At 42.7% G+C, this 19,813-nt stretch overlaps 1 protein-coding gene across 6 annotated transcripts in view; it reads left to right on the top strand.

The window, feature by feature from the left end:
- The window catches only part of ABLIM3 (actin binding LIM protein family member 3), a 134,265-nt gene that overhangs the window by 9,529 nt on the left and 104,923 nt on the right, over positions 1-19,813 (top strand). The window lies entirely within an intron of this gene.

Genomic DNA, 19,813 nt, shown 5'->3' with positions numbered 1-19,813 from the left:
ATCTTCCCAGTCACCCATTCATAATTAAAAAGTAGTCCTCTTTGGCATTTCCCTTTCCTTTATTCCCCCAGGTTTTGTCCTTCACCACATCTGGTCATTTCTACCTCCCAAACATGATGTGAACTCTTCTCCTCAGCTGTAATCACCTTCCAATGTCTACAATCGGGGGATGCCAGGCATGACAGCTATTGAAGTAAAAGACTGGGACGGGATGGTGGTGGTAATTTGACCACAAATTCAGTAGGAGGCAACTGAGCAACAGGGGCTGCTAGAAAATGTGATTCAGGCTGCATGGACAGGAGGAGGTAATAGCACCACTCTGCGGATGCCAGGTTAGGCTGTGTCTAAAGCATTGTGTTCAGGGAGGACCGTGATGAACTGGAGCGTGTCCAGGCAAGTGTGACCAGAATGGTGGAAGGACTTGAAACATGCTAGGAAGAGGACATTGAAGAGCAGTAGGAAAACACCAGGAGTCCCTGGGTGGTGCGAACAGTTAAACACTCAACTACTAGCTGAAAGGTTGGTGATTCAAGCCCACCCAGAGACACCTCGTAAGACAGCGTGGGGATCTGCTTCTGAAAGGTCACAGCCTTGAAAACCCAATGGAGCAGTTCTACTCTGCACACATGGGGTCGCCAAGAGTCGGAATCAACTGGATGGCAACTAACAAAACAGCAGAAAGACAGCAGTCTGCTCCACACATTGGTTGTGTCTGCCCTGAAAGTATGGATCATCCCTGAACAGTTACAGGTGATGCTACTGGGTTGTGCCCTTCTCCCTAGAAGTCTCCAGGCCTCTTTCTAAGTGTATACCAGCTGACCTAGGGTTCATGTGGGCTTTCTTTGCCACTCCTGTTACTTAGTGCTGTAGCATCCCTGCTTGCATGCTCAAGCAATAGCCCCACCCCCTCCTGGCAGAGTGCCACCCTCCACTGCCTGCAGCATTTCCAAAGCTGCTTCCTCGAATCTGCTTAATTTTGTGCAAAGCACAGGTCTTTCTCCGTGGCCTGTAATCTCTTGCCCTCACCAGCACCAGCAGGGCCAATGAAACGAGTGCTTTGCAATAGTCTAATGACACAGTTGTTCTATTTTAAGCACCTGAAGCACACTCCACCAACTGCCAATCTTTCCACTACACACTGCTATTAGCCTGCAGGAGCAGGGGCAGCCTGAGGTCTGCTCCTGCTTTTTGAGTGCTGGGGAAACCACTCAGGATTCCAGGCCCTGACTGTCCTAGGAAGGCCTAACGCAACCGTAAAATTAGATATTTCCACAGTAGCTACGCCAGCACATCTGAGAGTCAGCATGAGTTATTCTGGAAGAATAGCCTGTGATGCCAGGATTATACGGCACAGGAGCTTCAGGTGACCATAAGTCCGTCTTTCAAAGGGCAGAGACAGAGCCTGGACCCATAACATGTAGGAAGAAGGGGTCTGGGAGGCAGCATTTCAGGAACAAAGAGAAGCCCAAAGCCCGCTGAAGATTCTTTAGCCTTAGACCAATTTTTCCTCTTCTTCCTAATCAAGAGACATTCGTTTCTAACTATAGCCTACGTGAGTGCAAATGTTTACATATATTACTTTATTTAATCCTGGCAGCCATCCTACCTAGCACTTCCCTGAATTCTGCATCTCAGGAAGGTCCTCCATGTAATATTAAATCTGACTGTCCTTCACAGAACTTAACACAATTGGCAATTATTTTATTCATTAGCTTGTTTGCTTCATCCCCTTTTGATGATGAGAAAAGGGCTCTGCCACAGGCCCTTTCTGTTTTGATCTCTGTAGATCCTCCAACCTCGTCGAAGTGCTTGACGCAGAGTAATGATAGCTAATGTCTTAGTTTTCTAGTGCTGCCGTAACACAGATGCCACAAGTGGCTGGTTTTAAAGAACAGAAATTTACTTTCTCTCCCTTCTGGAGGCTAAAAGTCCAAATCAGGGACACAGCCATGCCAGTACCTTCTGTGGGCCTCTCCCCTTCTATCTAATGACTGCTGGCAAGCCTTGGCATTCCTTTGCTTGTAGACAGGTCTTCACATGGTGTCTGTCTTCCCCCTGTGTGTGTGTCTATCTGTCTATTCTCTTTTTTATAAGACACCATTTAAAAGGGATTAGGTTTAAGCCTTACCCTATTAACATAACAAAAGAAAACTCTTATTTCCAAACAGTCATATTTACAGGTACAGGGGTTAGGACTTCCACATTTCTTTTTTAGGGGGCACAATTCAAATCCGTAACAGCTAATAACAGTTAACATTTGTTGAGCACGTACTTCTCGTTATCAAAAGTCCTATGAGGTAGATACTAATATTATCCTCGTTTTACAAAGGAGGAAATTGAGGCACAGAGAAGACGTAGTTGGCCCCAAATCTGAAATTTAATAAGTGATGAAGACTTGAATAAATATCAAATGGAGAATTTAGTGAAACGTATGTTAATATCCTAGTTTACAAAAAAGGAAAATGAGGTTTGAATGTAAAGTCGCCTGGCCAAAGTCACATGAGCTACAAAGTAGTGGAGCAAGTGTTTGAAACCATGTTGATCTGAGCCTGAGGCCTTCTTTCACTCCTTCCTGCTGTAGCCTTTTCACCGTCCTTCCCATTTTCACTGTGATGGAGATCCCAGGGGAACATGTAGGCTGGGATGGCTGGCCCTGTAGCCCATCAGATGTCCCAGCACTATTCACCCATTCACTCAGGCATTGAAATAAATCCTGCTCTGTGTGGTGGGATCAGAAAGGCCCAGGACAGAGACTCTGACCTCATATTTATTCCAGTATCACGGGCAGGATGGCCCGAACACGTGTGACTATAATACAAGGGAAGGAAAGATGCGAAGAGGTCGAAACGAAGATAGGCAAAGGCCTGGGGGATACTTTGTGGAGAAGTTAGTATTTAACCTGGCCCTTGAGAGAGAAATAAAGTTGTGTTAGAGTGGAAGGGAAGGAAGAGGCTCTCCAGATGGATTTATTCCCTCCTTCTCTCAGTCAAGCATTCCACAAACTTTATTGTGCAACTCCTGAGTCCTGGGCCCTTTGGCTAGGAACTGGTGTGTGGGTGGGAGTGTGGGGGAGGTGAAATAAAAAGACACAAAGCATTTCAGGAAATGTCAGGAAGTCATGTTTGTCTATACTGTTTAGAGTATGAGTAGGTGGACAGTGAGGAAATAAGGCTGGGGGTTGGTGGAGTGAGATCTTTGAGAGTTGTAAACGCCAGGCTAGAGTGTATTCGTTACAGTCTGTGGCCAATGAGGAGCCGTGAGAGGTTTGGAGCCAAGTAGTGACCCGACTAGAGCTATGCATTATTTAGGGAGATCTCCTGGGCAGCATAGACCTGGTTGGGAGAACCCAGAGGCAGCGAGAGGCAGGTGGGAGTGGATGAGGGAGAGGCAGAAGGGAAAAGCTGGCATGGTTCTGCTGTTGGCATTACTGCTCACATGCCTGTGGACAGACCTGTTATCTAATTCTGATTTCTGAAGCTGTGCCAGCCGATACTTTGCGAACTAGGTTACTGACCAAATCGAGAAGCCTAGATAGTGTATTTGATAAGAGCTTGAGCTGTGAAGTCAGACTGCCTGGGTTCAAATTCCAGCTCGGCAACGTGCTAGCTATGTGGCCTTCAGTGAGTTATTTTACCTCTCTAAGCTTCAGTTACCTCTCGAGATGGGAATACTAAGTGAGTCCTAAGTGAGGGAGTGGGTGTAAGGTGCTTAGCCCAGTGCCTGTTCACGTGGAAAACACGCACTAATTACTAATAATGATCAACTAATGGAATACGTTGAACGTGTCTGGGAAATCCCTTTTAAAAGTATAAATTAATTAACACATAGTATTTTCGGAATCAACTTGACGGCAACGGGTTTGGTTTTGTTGGTTTATTGTTATGATAGTCACCTCTTGATCGCTTCCATTAGGAAAAGGGAACCGAGATATATATTGATGATGTTAGCCACCATCAAGTTGGTTCCAACTCATGGCGACTGCATGTACAGCAGAAAGAAACATTACCTGATCCAATGCCAGCTTTATGATCATTGGTATGCTTGTGTTCATTTTTGTGGCTATTATGCAGTGACTGTAGCCTGGAGGGCTCAACTTCCAGCACTATACTGGACAATATTCTGTGATCTATTAAGTTTTTGTTGGCTGATTTTCAGAAGTAGATCACCAGGCATTTCTTCCTAGTCTGTCTTAGTCTAGAAACACCACTGAAACCTGTCCACCATGGGTGACCCTACTGGCATTTCAAACACTAGTGGCATAGCTTCCAACATCATAGCAACATGCAAGCCACCACAGTACAACAAACTGACAGATGGATGATGGTACATATTGATACCCTGGGACTTTTGTTTAGCTGCCTAACACTTAAGGAATGCTTTGTTACTTGTCAGACCCTATTCTAAATACTTTGCACATATTGCCTCCTTTGATCCGTACAACACCCTATGAGGTAGGTGCTGTTGTTACCCCAATTTTTCCAACGAGAAAATTAGGGGTTAGAATTGGTGAGGTGAACTGACTTCTCCACGTCACATTGTAGTGAGTGGTGGAGCGACAACTCAGCCCCCAGCAGAGTGACTCTGAGCCTGTGGTCCTCACAGGTCTTCACCATGTGCTCTTCTTCCTACCCTGGTTGTCATCGCCTGTGATGGTTGAAGAATGGTTAAATGTAGCACTAAGAATAGAAGCCTTGAGTATGAGAGTATAGTCCCGAGCTTCAAAGCTCTGAAGAGCTGTGCTATGGACATGGAGTAGGATTTACTTTGTGTGACTCCAAGAAAGCAGAACTAGAATCAAGGAAGATGAATGTCTACCCAACCTCATAAAGATGGTTGTAATAGTCAGAGCTGTCCTCTGCCTCATGAAGAGGTGCGCTGCCTGTTCTGAGGAGTATCCAAGCCAAGGCAGCGTGAGTCAGGGATGAAATTAATGTGGCAGAGGACAATATTGATTGAGTAGGGAGGATGTCATGCTACACCAGGGGTTGGCAAACTTTTCAGAAAAGGGCCAGATAGTAAGCTTTCTGGGCATTCAGTCTCTGAGTATGAAAGAAGCCATAGACAATGCATAAATGAATAGGCAGCACTGTGTTCCAATAAAACTTTATTTACAGATACAGGTGGAGGATGAATTGGCCCATGGGCCAGCGTTTGCTGACCCCTATACTAGACAACTTCTAAGATCTCTTCCAACTTTGAGATTCCAGTCCAAAATGATAACAAAGAAATGCCTAATACTTCTTATTTAGTTCACTTTATTTTTTTTTTTTTTTTGAGGGGGTGGTTTACTTCAAATAAGATAGAGAAGATACTCTGGAATGATAGATACAGAAAGGAGCAGGATGTTGTCTCCATCTTTGTGCTGTCTTCATACCCAGCATACCCCATAATTCACCCTCTGGTACTATATGGCTTTCTTCTCAAGGGAGAGGCAGTAGGAAGCAGGCTAACCACAGTGATACAGGTGCAAGTGGTCACTATATGCCAGGCTGAGCAGGCTGCTCTGGAATCTGTGAGCGGAGAGCTCTTGGGCGCCAGAGGATGATACTCAGGCCAGAGACTCTCCCACTTGAGAAAAGACATGCAGGACAATATTCCGTGCCGACACTTCAATATCCAGAGCAAAGTTTCCTCCTCCTTTACTCTCCATGCACATTGCTACCCAAAGCTCATATTTCCAATACCACCCTTGTAATTAAATATGGTAACTGGATTGTCTGCTCTGCATGTTTTGTCATCCTTTCTTCTGATACTTTGTAAAAGCTTCTTTCCGACTCCAGGTACTACTAATGGTCTGTCAGTTATGCTGTTTGTCCCTTCCTCAGTGGATGGGCACATGAACTAGGCTAGCCAGTCATAGTGTTCCATCTACCTTGACCACAAGGACTGGCTTAACAGTGAATATTGTTCTTAGGTGCCATCAAGTAGGTTCCGACTCATAGCAACCCTATATACAACAGATGAAACACTGCTCAGTCCTGTGCCATCCTCATGATCGTTGCTATGTTTGAGCCCATTGTTGAAGCCACTGTGTCAGTCTGTCTCCTTGAGGGTCTTCCTCTTTTTCACTAACCCTCTACTTTGCCAGTATGATGTCCTTCTCCAGGGACTAGTCCCTCCTGATAACATGTCCAAAGTACATGAGATGAAGTCTCGCCATCCTCGCTTCTAAGGATCATTCTGGCTGTACTTCTTCCAAGATAGATTTGTTTGTTCTTCCGGCAATCCATGGTAATTCAATATTCTTCGTCAATACCATAATTCAAAAGTATCAATTCTTCTTCGGTCTTCCTTATTCATTGTCCAGCTTTCACATGCATATGAGGTGATTGAACACGTCATGGCTTGGGTCAGGCGTACCTTAATCCTCAAAGTAACATCTTTGCTTTTCAACACTTTAAAGAGGTCTTTTGCAGCAGATTTGCCCAATGCTATATGTCATTTGATTGTTTGACTGCTGCTTCCATGGGCGTTGATTGTGGATCCAAGTAAAATCAAGTCCTTGACAACTGTCATATTTTCTCCATTTATCATGATGTTGCTTATTGGTCCAGTTGTGAGGATTTTTGTTTTATGTTGAAGTGTAATCCATACTGAAGGCTGTGGTTTGTGTTCTTCATCAGTAAGTGCTTCAGGTCCTCTTTGCTCTCAGCAGCAAGGTTGTGTCATCTGCATATCACAGGTTGTTAATTAGCCTTCCTCTCGTCCTGATGCCACATTCTTCTTCATATAGTCCAGCTTCTCAGATTATTTGCTTAACATACAGATTGAATAAGTGTGGTGAATTCTAAAAGCCACTTCACAAAAGAAGATATACAAATGGTCAATTAGCACGTTAAAAAGTGCTCAATATCATTAGTTATCAGGGAAATAAAAAGTAAAACCACCTCTTCACACCCACCAAAATGGCTAAAATTTCTCATACATTGCTAATGGGAATGTAAAATGGTACAATGAGTTGGGAAATGGTAAAATGACTTTGGTAAAAGGATACAACCCTGTCACACAACTTTCCTGATTTTAAACCACACAGTATCCTCTTGTTCTGTTTGAACGATTGCCTCTTGCTCTATGTACAGGTTCTTCATGAGCATAATTAAGTGTTCCAGAATTCCCGTTCTTCACAATGTTATCCATAATTTGTTATGAGCCACACAGTTGAATGCCTTTTCATAGTCAATAAAATACATATGAACATCTTTCTGTATTCTCTGCTTTAAACGAAAATCCATCTGACAACAGCAATGATATCCCTCATTCCATGTCCTCTTCTGAATCCAGCGTGAATTTCTGGCAGTTCCCTGTCAATGTACTGCTGCAATCATTTTTTAGCTATCTTCAGTAAAATTTTACTTGTGTGTAATAGACCAAACTATTCCCAGGAATTGATTGGGAGATACTGGGAAAGAGAAGTATTCATTCCATTAAGATTGCTAACTGAGGATATGAGAGTCTGGGGATATTAGTGGCCATTCTTGTCCAACATGTGGGAAGAAGCTGTCTGAAAAATAGAGAACTCCAAAGCTCTGACCATGTATTAAATAAGGCTCCTGAATTCAGCCATACCCGAAGCCTGCTACCCCCAGACCTCCCAGTTACAAGAACCAACAATTTTCCTCTTTGCTTAAGCTAGTTTGAGTTTCTGTAAATTACAACTGAAAGAGTTCTAAGGCATTTTTTTAAACTGTTTCTCCCATTTGGCAGGAGGAATAGTACCCCCGTTTTTCAAAATTCTAGCCATCCTTAGGCTAAAATATTCTTCCATTCAATCTAGGTCTCATCTACTCCTGAAGTGGATTCATTCCCTCTTCTGAAGTTTCTGGCCCTAGGTTTAAATCATTCTTATGGCTACAGGTCATTTGGTATAAGTTAACATGGCTTATTCAAGTGAGTTTCTTATTGCCCCTCTTAAATTGTAAGCTCCTTGAGGACAGGAACCATGTCTCAGTATGGTATAACGCATTTGTTCCCCAGCTGTGAGCCACAGATCACTGGGGAGCTATGGAATTACTATGAAACTTACAAATTCATGCTTGCACCAAGTCTCAGTTGTATAATACTCTGTCAAATGCATCTGTTTGAGAAAATACAATACAGCAAAGAGTTACCATAAATATTACTTAAAAACAATGCCTGAGTGGAGACCTTAACAACTATTTTCGACATTAAAAGGGAGTCCTCAAATACAAATGATCTGGATGATGGTTACATGGGTGTATACATACGTGAAACATTTTGAGCTGTGCAATTGAGATTTGTGCACTTGATTCTTATACACCAGTAAAAAGTAAAAAATAAAATACAGTGAAATAAAAGAGTCCTTATACTTGACAGGAGCCCTGATGGTGCAGTGGTTAAGCGTTTGGCTGCTAACCAAAAGGTCGGCAGTTCAAATCCACCAGCCGCTCTTTGGAAACCCTATGGAGCAGTTCTACTCTGTCCCATAGGGTCGCTATGAGTCAGAATTGACGCAATGCCAATAGGTTTGGTTTTCGTTTTGGTTTATACTTGAAAAGCTTGGTCATCACTGGTACAATGACAAGATCCCTATCTCATCAATACACTAAAATTAAATCAAGATAGACCATAAACCTAGATAAACTATACAGCTTCTAGAAGAAAATAAGAAGACTACCATGTGACCTTGAGGCAGGCAAAGATTTCTTAGAACACAAAAAGCAGTAAAAATGGGCAAAAAATTGTAACAGATGCATCCTAAAAGAAGATACACAGTTGGTCAATAATCACATAAAAATGTGCTCAACATCATTCGTCATCAGGGAAATGAAAATTAAAACCACCTTTTCACACCCACCAAAATGGCTAAAGTGTTTCATACATTGCTAGTGGGAGTGTAAAATGGCACAATGACTTTGGAAAACTTTGTGATGGTTTCTTAAAAGTTAAACATAAACGTACCCTATGATTCGGCAATTCCACCCTAGATATTTTACCCATGAAAGATGAAAACCTATATCTACAAAAAAGATGCATGCAAGAGTGTTCCTGGAAGCTTAATTCATAATAGTCCAAAACTGGAAGCAATTCAAATGTTCATCTATAGGTGAATGGGTACATAAATTGTGTTACATCGATGCAGTGGATCACCATTCAGCAATAAAAGGGAGCGAACTGTTGAAACACGCAGCAACATAGATGAATCTCAGAAACATCATGTTGTGTAAAGAAGCCAGACACAAAAGAATACATACTGTATGATTCCATTTATAGGAAGTTCAAGAACAAATAAAAGTAATCTATGTGGATAGAAATCATAACAGTGGTTGTCTCTGGTTGAGGGCAGAGATCCTTGATTGTAAAAGGTTGCAGCAAATTATCTGGGGTGACAGAAATGTACCCTATCTTGATGAAGATGCTGTTTACATGGGTTGTATATATTTGTCAAAACTCATCATATGATACACTTAAGATCGGGAGATTTCATTGTTTGCAAATTACACCCACATTAAAAGATTATTTAAAGAAAAAATTTTTTAATGAGTCTTAGGCTTGGAAACAAAAGAACTGACCCTGAATGTGAGCTCCCCTATTAACTCTATGGCTACTGAGGCTAATATCCTCATCAGTTCAATGGGTCCATCTTATCCACCTTGCTTATCTCAAAGGGCTGTTTCATCTATAACACCTATAAAAGTGTTTGGTAAACCTTTTTTTTTTAAATTTTTTTAAACTTTTATTTTGAAATAATTTTAGATTTATAGAAAAGTTGCAAAGAAAGTGCAAACAATTTCCATCAGCCCTTCACCCAGCTTCCCCTGATGTTAATATTTCACACAACCATGGTACATTTATCAAAAGTAAGAAACTAACATTGGTACAGACTTTATTCAGATTTTTCCGGTTGTTCCCACTAATGTCCTCTTTCTGTTCCAGAATAACCCATTGTATTTATTCCTTGTGTCTTCTTAGTCTCTTCCAGTCTGTGATGATTTCTTAGTCTTCCCTTGTCTTTAATGACCTTGACACTTTTGGAGAGTATTGGTCAGGTATTTTGCAGAAAGTACAGCAGTTTGGATTTGTCTAATGATTTCTTGCAGTTAGACTGGAGTTATTCACTTCTGGGGAAGAATATCACAGAGGTAAGGTGTCCTGGTGGTGCAATGGTTAAGCACTCAGTTACTAATGGAAAGGTTGGCAGTTCAAACTCACCTAGCAGCTCTGCCAAAGAAAGACCTGGCCATCTGCTTCCGTAAAGATTACCAAAAACAAAACAAAACCCACTGCCATCCAGTGAATTCTGACTCATAGCAACCATATGGGACAGAGTAGAACTGCCCCATAGCACGGAGCAGCTGGTGGGTTCGAACTGCCAACCCTTTGGTTAGCGGCTGAGTGCTTAACCACTGTGTGACCAGGGCTCCTTTCCATAAAGATTACAGCCAAGAAAACCCTATGGGGCCATTCTACTCTGTCACATGGGGTCATCATGAGTTGGAATTGACCCGACGGCAACTATCAACAACAACAATCACAGAGGTGATGTACTCATATCTCATCATATCGAGTTAGAAGAGAGTCACCAAGTCTAGTATGTGTGGTAAACTTCCAAGCATTGTACATTTCTAGAACCTCCCCTCCAACTTATTTTGTGCAGGTATTTCCGTAGCCCTGATATCACAGCTACACTGACTTCCCTGAACTCATCTTGTGCTTTCCAGCCTCAGGGCCCTTGCATGTGCTGTTCCTCCCCCTGGATTGTTCTTGCCCCTGTTCTTCCATGGCTGGCTCCCTCTTAGTTGAAATGGTTTATCTTCAGATTGCCTACCCTCACATATTTCCTTCATTCTATTTGTGACACTTTGTAATTATTTGTTTACTTACTTATTGTACATCTTTCCCATTGAATTGTAAATGACCAAAGAATAGGAAATATGGCTTTTACTCACCAGTGTATCTCCAGTGCTTACCACAGAGAAATCACCCAGTAAATATTGCTGAATAAGTAACTGTGAATATGAATACGAGCTCTAGTGCATGGACTTTATGATCTATTTGTGCTGACTCAGGACTTTCTGCCTGGAGCTAGGTCTTCACTGGGACTTGGTGGGTGCCAGATGAGTGATCCCAGGATAAAACTAGTCACTGTCACATGCTCACTCAGGAAAAGCTTTTTGTTTCAAGGAACTCAGGGAAACCTTAGGACATCTTGTCCTTAGGAAGACTGGAATAATTTCTGTTTGTGGCTCTGCTTTATGATCCTTCTATTGGGCTGTGTCTTAAGGTTCTCTAGAGAAACAGAACCATCGATAGATAATAGATGGATAGACAGACAGACAGATAGATAGATAGATATGTGCATATATATATAGAGAGAGAGAGAGATTGAGATTTACTTCAAGTGATTGGCTCACACAATTGTGGGGGCTGGCAAGTCCAAAAGCCATAGATCAGGCAATAGACTGGAGACTTTTGTTGGCTCACAGGATTGTAGGGGGCCGGCAAGCCCAAAATCTGTAGGTCAGGTGATGGGCTGGAGACTTCTGCAGGCTTGTGTCCCAAGATCTGTAGGTCAGGTGAGTGCAGAGTCAAGAGAGAGCATGAGTTTTGCCAAAACATCAATTTATAATCTGAAGGTAAACTACACCCTAAGGAATTGCCTTTTCAATTGACCAATTGATTAAATTATGTTAAATTACATTGTGGAATATGATTACATTATATTGCATTAGATTACATTATGGAACAGCAACTACTCTAGCATTTGGCAAAACCTCTGGGAATCATAGCCTAGCCAAGTTGCCACATAAAATTAGCCATCACAGGCTGTAACCCAGGAGGCCTGCATATATCTCCAGGTAGAGAAGAATCTGAAACCCAAACAGGCTAATTATTTAACACACAGGAATTGTCCTCCATCTCTGTAGCCCTCCCCATTCCACATGGCCCTCCTCACCCCAGGCCTAGCACGGATCCCAAGAGCAAGTGAAAGGAGGCCCGTGTCCATGTCTATCTTCTTATTCCGTGCCTTTCAGACCTCAGGCCAGGCATGTGGCCTCTTAGCCCTACTCCCCTCTCTCCCTAATAATTCATCCTTCTCATTTCTTGGGTCTTCGGGGTCTGAATGCCGCTGCCCGCATGAGGCCATTTCTCTCCTGCTTCAGGTTGGCCCCAGGACCAGAGGCTGCCCTCGAGCCTAGGGCAACTGGACATCACCCTGCACTAATCGGAGTTCTCTTGACACTTCTGTTTTACAACTTGAATGTGATTGCTGACCGGGGTTACTCTGGCTCTGTGGCATTGGTACTGTGGGGAAGACTCCATAGTCAGTAGCAAAGTCCACTCGAGGATGCAAACGTAAACAATACTCTGGTTAAAATCTAAGGGGTTTCGAAATAGGTGTGAAGTCCAGCACCACCAGCACCACCTACTTCCTCCATAGCCAAAATTCTGTCGTCTCTCTGCTTTGCTGTCTCTATTGAAATCTGTATTCTTTTCAACAGATGTCAATAAGCCCTTTATGTAAGTGGGATTTGGGGCTTCTCTATTTCTCATCTGAGAATCTGTCTTGTGCCAATGAGTTTGGGCCTCTGGCCCACATGTTAATTATTGGACCAGGATTCCTGGAGTTGACTGGGGACAGAATGCCTCTTTAGCTAGAAGAGAGGTATTCTGGTAGGATCCTTTTTTTTTTAGGTATTGATCTAGCTTAGACAGGCTGAATGAGTGAAAATGCTTGTGTGCGCCAGTGGTGTTTGCTCCTGTCTTGTCTGAACTCCACACTCAGCTGGGGCTGGGAATCAAATGCTAATGAATCTCTTGGGGTTTCTTGAACTTAGTACTGGTAATAATCTTTTTTTTTTTTTTTTTTTGCTACCATTAATGGCAGGGGAAAAAAAATCAACGTGTGTGTGTGTGTGTGTGTGTGTGTATCTAGAAAAAAGAAAGCTCTCTGAACTAGGAGTCAGAAGGCTTGGGATGGAGTTCGGACACCTCTCTTCACTTCCTTAAGCCTCAGTTTGCTCATCTATAAAATGGGCATAGTGATCCTTGCCTCACATGCCTCGTACGGCTGGTGACAATCAAACGAGGCAATGAGTGAGAGAGCCTTTGGTATGTGGTAATGGACTCCTGCGAGTTAAAGTTAGCCTCTGTTTTGCTAGTTATTAAGTTGATGGCTTTTTCCCTTTGCTAGTCTTTGAGAGAGAAGCCAGCAAAGATCTCAATTGCTTTTTTTTTTTTTTTTAATTACTTTTGGTTGCTGGCTATGTTTCTTTAATCATTAAAATTTAATACAATTCTGCACAGAGATTGAGCACAAGGCCAACTGGGCTTGATTTGGGATATAGGTGAATGGGGCAAGGCAATAAGAGTCAATTCATTGTGGATGTAGTGCCCTTACGTACAATGGTCCTGATTCCATATATCTCATATCATCGTTCGTTGTGCATCCAACCATGCACCAGTATCTCCTTCAGAAAGTATGGGCTCTTTAACTAAATGGTGATAAAAAAAGAGACACAGGGCAGTGGCCATAGGATAGAGGCTTTGCTTCTTCTCTTTGTATCTGGAACAGCAGTGAGAAACCCAGACCAGAAAGAAAGGACCCTTTCATCATGCCCATCTGAGCAGGTGACTCATTTTGGCTGACAGGCCCAGAATTTCACCCTCCAGCTCCTTTGACAATTCCCAGATGAATGGTGCCATCTCTGGGATTTGTCGGTGTCCAGATTCGGTATAACCTCCCCTCGCTTGATGCCTTGGTACTTTTCACCTGCTCCTAGTTTTCCACCAACGCCCAACCTGACAAAGGCAGTGGACGTGAGCAGTCAGGGCTTCTTCTGCTAGAAAGCCATCTGCCTTGAAATGCGTTTTCCAGGATGTATAACATGTCTAAACGTGGAAGCATCCCTGACGTGTCTGTTCTGAGGTGGAAATCTCTCTGTGTGGAGAGGGAGTAGGATGCATTTGAGGGAAAAGAAAGAAGGCTAGTGTGACTGTCATCTGCTGCCTGAGGGGAGCAGGGTGTGAGAAGAGATTGGGAGAGGCAAGCCAGGACCAGCTCATGCAGGGCCTTGTAGACCATGGCAAGAGGCTGGATTGATCCCAAGAGCAAAATGAAAACCATCGAATGGTTTTAAATGCAGCTGAGGGTGGCGGGAGTCTGGGAATCAGGATTAAGCGTCATCAGATTTGCATTTTGGAAGCATGTCTCTGGCTACCTCGTGCAGAATAAATGGGGGCAATGAAGCCAGTGAGGAACCTATGGTGATCTTCCAGGCAGGAGATAATGAGTCATAGACTAGGGTAGATGGGGCAGGGCCGCCTTCTACACCAGGGGCATTGTGTGGGCTTGAGTCCCTGGCAGCTTTTATTCCCTTTATACTATTTAAAATAACAACTTGGAGTCCCTCCTCTAATTGTCCCTTGCTTTCATTTCAAGTTAGTGCTCATCTGCAGCACTCTGGAGGTGCCTCTGCTTCCTTTATTGCTGCTTGTGGGGAAGGTGGCCTTTCCCCCTGTGAGCCCTTCTTGCTTTGACAGACGAGTTGATCTTTTTGATTGCCAAAATACTTTTTTTTTGGATTTCCTATAAAAGAGATTTTGATAACCTTCAGGATTCCTATTGCTTGTCATTGTCACCCCCCCAACACACACACCCAGTAACAACATCGTTATTGTCGTCATTGTTAGTTGCCATTAGTCTATTCCAACTCACGATGACCCCATGCTTCCAGAGTAGAACTGCTTTATAGAGTTGTCAAGGCTGTGACCTTTCAGCAGCAGATCGCTAGGCCTATCTTCTGAGGTGCTTTTGGGTCGGTGCAAACTGTCAACTTTTCAGCTAGTAGTCGAGCGTTTAACTGTGTGTGCCACCCAGGGACTCCAGTAACCACATTATGTATAGTAAAAATTACATAACTATGTGATTGATTTCATTTGGGTTTTGGTCTTCCTACAGAATAGTGAACTTGACCATGTTGGGATTTCTATTACAGTGTGGTTTAGCCACAGAAGTTTCCTGTACTGGTTACTGGTTACTACTTGGGAACGGTCTGTTGCATTTGCCTTCCTTGTGGGCTCAAGAAATACATGTTGTAGGAAACAGCCATCTAGTTCATCCTGACCAAAAACTTAACTCCTCATCTTGTTACAAGAGTGCGTGTGCAAGTTTGCTGAGTGCCCACAAGAATACTCCAAGTTATATAGACATGAATAGCACTCCTTCTCCAGAATTTACAGTCTGACAGGGAAATCAAACAAGCACAAAAATAACTATGTTACAGGGCAGACTATGCTCTCGGTCAGTGGTTCTCAAAATGTGGTCCCAGACCAGGACATCAGCATCACCTGGGAACTTGTTAGAAATGCGGATTCTCGGTCCCCACTGAGGACCTACTGAATCAGAAACTCTGATGGTAGGGCCCCACAATCTGTGTATCTGTGTTTTAACAAATTTTCCGGGGATTCTGATATTCACTGAAGTTTGAGAACAATTGCTTAGACGTAAGAAGTATATGTTATGAGATTTTGAAGTAAAAAGCTCATATTTGGAGGGAGAGGAGGGGAGAATATGAACTATTTCTAGAAGTACGTTGCATATGAGATGGCTCTTGAAGAGTGGGCTGGACTTTGATATTTACATGTAGATGATAGTATTTACTACAGTTTGCCATCTGCATGTTTATGTAGTTCTTTTACAAAAGTAATTAACAACCTGGACTCTCACTCAAAAGATCTGCTAGCTGTCCTTCCTTGCATTTTAATTGGCTCACTATGAATTGAGGCTTCCGCCAACATATGCGCAGTTATAGAACTGGTAATTGTGGCATTTTGTGGAGGACACTTTCCATTCCAAACATAACTTCCAAATACAGCTTAAATTGAAGGTGGAAATTTTGTCTCTCTATCCTTGAGACCCACCACCCACCTGTCAGTTCGTCGTACTGTAGTGGCTTGCACGTTGCCATGATGCTGAAAGCCATGCCACCAGTGTTTCAGATACCAGCAGGGTCACCCGTGATGGAAAGGTTTCAGCAGAGCTTCCAGACTAAGACAGATTAGGAAGAAAGGCCGGTGATCTACTTCCAGAAATTAGCCAATGAGAACCCTATGGATCACAACAGAATATTGTCCGGCTCGCTTGCTTTGGACACGTCATCAGGATGGATCAACCACTAGAGGAAAGATCATGATGGGTGAAGTATAGGGACCACAAGGATGTAGGAGACCGTTGGTGAGACGGATTGGCACAGTAGCCATAATGACAGACTTAAACATGCTGGTGATTATGAGGATGACACAGGACTGGGCAACATTTTGTTCTGTTGTACATGGGGTTGCCATGAGTCAGAGTTGACTTGACAGCAGCTAACAACAGCAATCCTTGAGACAAACCGGGCCAAAGCATTCTTGAGCCTTATGGCAGGAAGGATCTTCACAGTAGTCTAGCCTAATAACCCACGCAAAATTTTAACCTCTTCTTAAGACTTTGTACTAGATTGCAAGTGACTAAAACCTAGTTCAAACTAGCTCAAGTTAGATGGGAATCTATTGGCTCCTGTACCTCTGAGGTCAAGGGAAGGTCTGGCCGGAGTAGCTGTCCGAGTGAGATCCTTTACATTGGTTCCAAATGGACCATCTTCTCCATGTAAGCTGCTTTAGACATGTCTATCACACCTCCCGCTACTGCTCATTCTCCCTGGTTCACTAAGTCTGGTTATCCCTTCTGCCTTCACTGCCCAGCTCCCTCCATTCCTCTCAGCCCACTCGGCTAAGTTCAGATCTTTCTTCTGGTGTAGTGGCATCCTCCAGTCCTAGAATGGACAATAGACTTGAAGTCACAATTCCTGGGGTCCAGTCCTGGCTCTTCTGTGGAATTGCTAAAATAGGAGATAAGACGTCAAGACAGTATGAGAATGAAAAAGCCCTCAACAGATATAAGGTGTTGCTTTTATTCTTAGAATCAAAGCATATTTAAGCTGACAGAGACACCAAAGCTCATCTTATCCGAGTGGCCTGGGTGACAGAATAATCCAAATATGTTTTATTTGACCCACATAGTATTCTTTTTTATTTTATTCCTAAATTTTATTTATTTTGTTGTTGTTGTTAAGACTATACTTAGCAAAACATACAGCAGTTACGACAGTTTCTACGTGTAAAATTTAGTGACATTGATTACGTTCTTCGAGTTGTGCGTCCATTCTCACCCTCAGTTTCTGAGTTGTTCCTCCCTCATTAACATAAACTCACTGCCCCCCTAAGGTTCCTATCTAATCTTTCAAGTTGCCGCTGTCAATTTGATCCTGTATAAATAGTTCTTAAAAGAGCATAATGCTCAAGGCAGAGCTTTTTTACTAGTTAAGCTAAACTGTTGTTCGGTTTTAAGAAGACTTTAGGGATTATTTTTTAATATTTAAGCCAAAGCATGAAAACTGGAAGATTTTATATAAAAATCCAGATTTCTGATTTCACTGAGCCCATGTTTCCACAGGGCAGGAATCAGGTGAAACAGAGTAGTGGCTATGCCTGGGAGAAGGGGCCATGCTCTGTTTGGCCACAATCCCTCACTCCCTTTGTCTTATCCCAGCCCATGTCCCTCATTTCCATGACCTACCTTCCCCCTTTAGCACTGAGTTTGTGCTCCCTGATTTAATACCTTTACCCATCTGTCATGGATTGAATTGTGTCCCCCAAAATTATTGTCAACTTGGTGAGGACATGATTCCCAGTATTGTGTGGTTGTCCTCCATTTTGTGATTATAATTTTATGTTAAAGACGATTAGCGTGGGATTGTAACACTACCCTTACCCAGGTCACATCCCTGACCCAAGGTAAAGGAAGTTTCCCTGGGTATGGGCTGCACCACCTTTTATCTCTCAAGATATAAAAAGGAAAGGGAAGCAAGCAGAGAAGGGGGGACCTCATACCACCAAGAAAGCAGTGCCGGGAGCAGAGCACGTCCTTTGGACATGGGGTTCCTCCAGGGAGAAGCTCCCAGACAAAGGGAAGACTGATAAATCACAAGGAACTTCCTCCAGAGCCGACAGAGAGAGAAAGCCTTCCCCTGCAGCTGATACCCTGAATTTGGACTTGTAGCCTACTAGACTGTGACAGAATAAATCTCTCTTTGTTAAAGCCATCCACTTGTGGTATTTCTGTTATAGCAGCACTAGATAACTAAGACATCATCTGATTCCCAAAGCCCTTCTACTTTTCTGAGCCTAGCAATCATGCAGCCTCAGCCAGAAAATGTCTGCATGTGGGAAGCTCACTGCCTAGAGAGGCAGCCCATTTCACTTTGGGAAGCTCTGACTTTTGGGGATGTTTTCTCTGTACTGTCCATCCTCCTCAGCATCCAAGAAAGGGTAAGTGACTTATCCCTAGACTTCCAGACTGTTAGTGGGTTAGAAGCCAAAGGTCTCAGTATGGCTTGCCAAGCTGATGTTGTTTCCCACCTTCCTTCCCCACTCACTAACACCCAGTCCAGTTTAAGGATGGGGGAGTGGTGCTTAAAAAAAGACATTCTATATCAAATTTGTTTTTGATAGAAATATTGAATTTTACAAAAATACTAAAGGACAGGGGTTGGCAAATTTTTCTGTAAAGGGCCAGATATTTAAAATTTTAGGCTTTGCTGGCCTTGGGGTCTCTGTTGCAACTAACTAATTTTGCTATTATTGTAGTGCAAAAGCAGCCATAGATGATACATAAATGAATGGGCCTAGCTGTGTGCCAATAAAACTTTGTTTACAAAGACAGGCAATGGGCCACATTTGACCTGCTGGCTGTAGTTTGCCCACTCCTGCTATAGAATCATGCAATGAGTCAGCAGAAGAGGTGTGTGTCTATGCTGGGTATCCAGATGCCACCCATCTTTCAAGGGCCAGCTCAGATATGGCATTTCCAACTAGCCTTCCCTGATTCCTCTGCAGGAAGTTATCTTTATGGCGTCAAAATTCTTATACTACAACGGTTCTCAAAGTACAGTCCAGGGACCCATGGGAGTCCCTGAGACTCTTTCAGGACTCTGCAAGGTCAACACTATTTTTATAATAATACTAAGAAGCTATTTGCCTTTTTACTCTTCTTTTCTCACAAGTGTACAGTGGAGTTTCCTAGAGGCCACATGGTATGTGATGACATCATCACTCTGACAGCTAATGGAATGTATACTTGTATATTCTTGTGTTTTAAAGATTTCTCAATTTTTTATTTCTAATATGGCAATTATCAATAGATACAACCCACTTAAACAAAAGCTCTTTGGGGTTCACCATAATTTTTAAGTGTGTAAAGGAATCCTGAGACCAAAAAGTTTGAGAACTGCTGCCACTGTAGTAATTCTGACTGTGATACAAAATACTTCTCATCTCGTAGTATAGGTTTTTCAAACAGTTCTTCTAAGTTTTCTCAGAGACAGGAGCTCTGCTAATCATTGTGTTTCCCACAGTGTCCTTCACACATTTGGTTCATTTTTTTTTAAATTTTTTTATTGTACTTTAGATGAAAGTTTACAGGACAAATAGTTTCTCATTAAACAGTCAGTACACATGTTGTTTTATGACATTGGTTAAGAACCCCACGATGTGTCAACACTCTCCCTTCTCGACTCCGAGGACCTTTTTTTTGGTGAAAATATACATAGCCAAAGTTACACCATTTCGAAAGTTTCTACATGTACAATTCAGTGACATTGATTACATTCTTCCAGCTGTGCTGCTATTCTCATTGTCTTTTTCCAAATTATTCCATCACCATTACTGTCAACTCACTGTCCCCTAGGCTTCCCATCAGTCCTTTTGAGTTGCTGTTGTCAATTTGATCTCACATAGATAATTTTTTTTTTTT

Source organism: Trichechus manatus, unplaced genomic scaffold (genome assembly GCF_000243295.1).
Source record: "Trichechus manatus latirostris isolate Lorelei unplaced genomic scaffold, TriManLat1.0 scaffold00130, whole genome shotgun sequence".
NCBI lineage: Eukaryota > Metazoa > Chordata > Mammalia > Sirenia > Trichechidae > Trichechus > Trichechus manatus.
The sequence above is the reverse complement of the archived record's forward strand: the minus strand, read 5'-3'. Positions and strand labels throughout refer to the sequence as shown.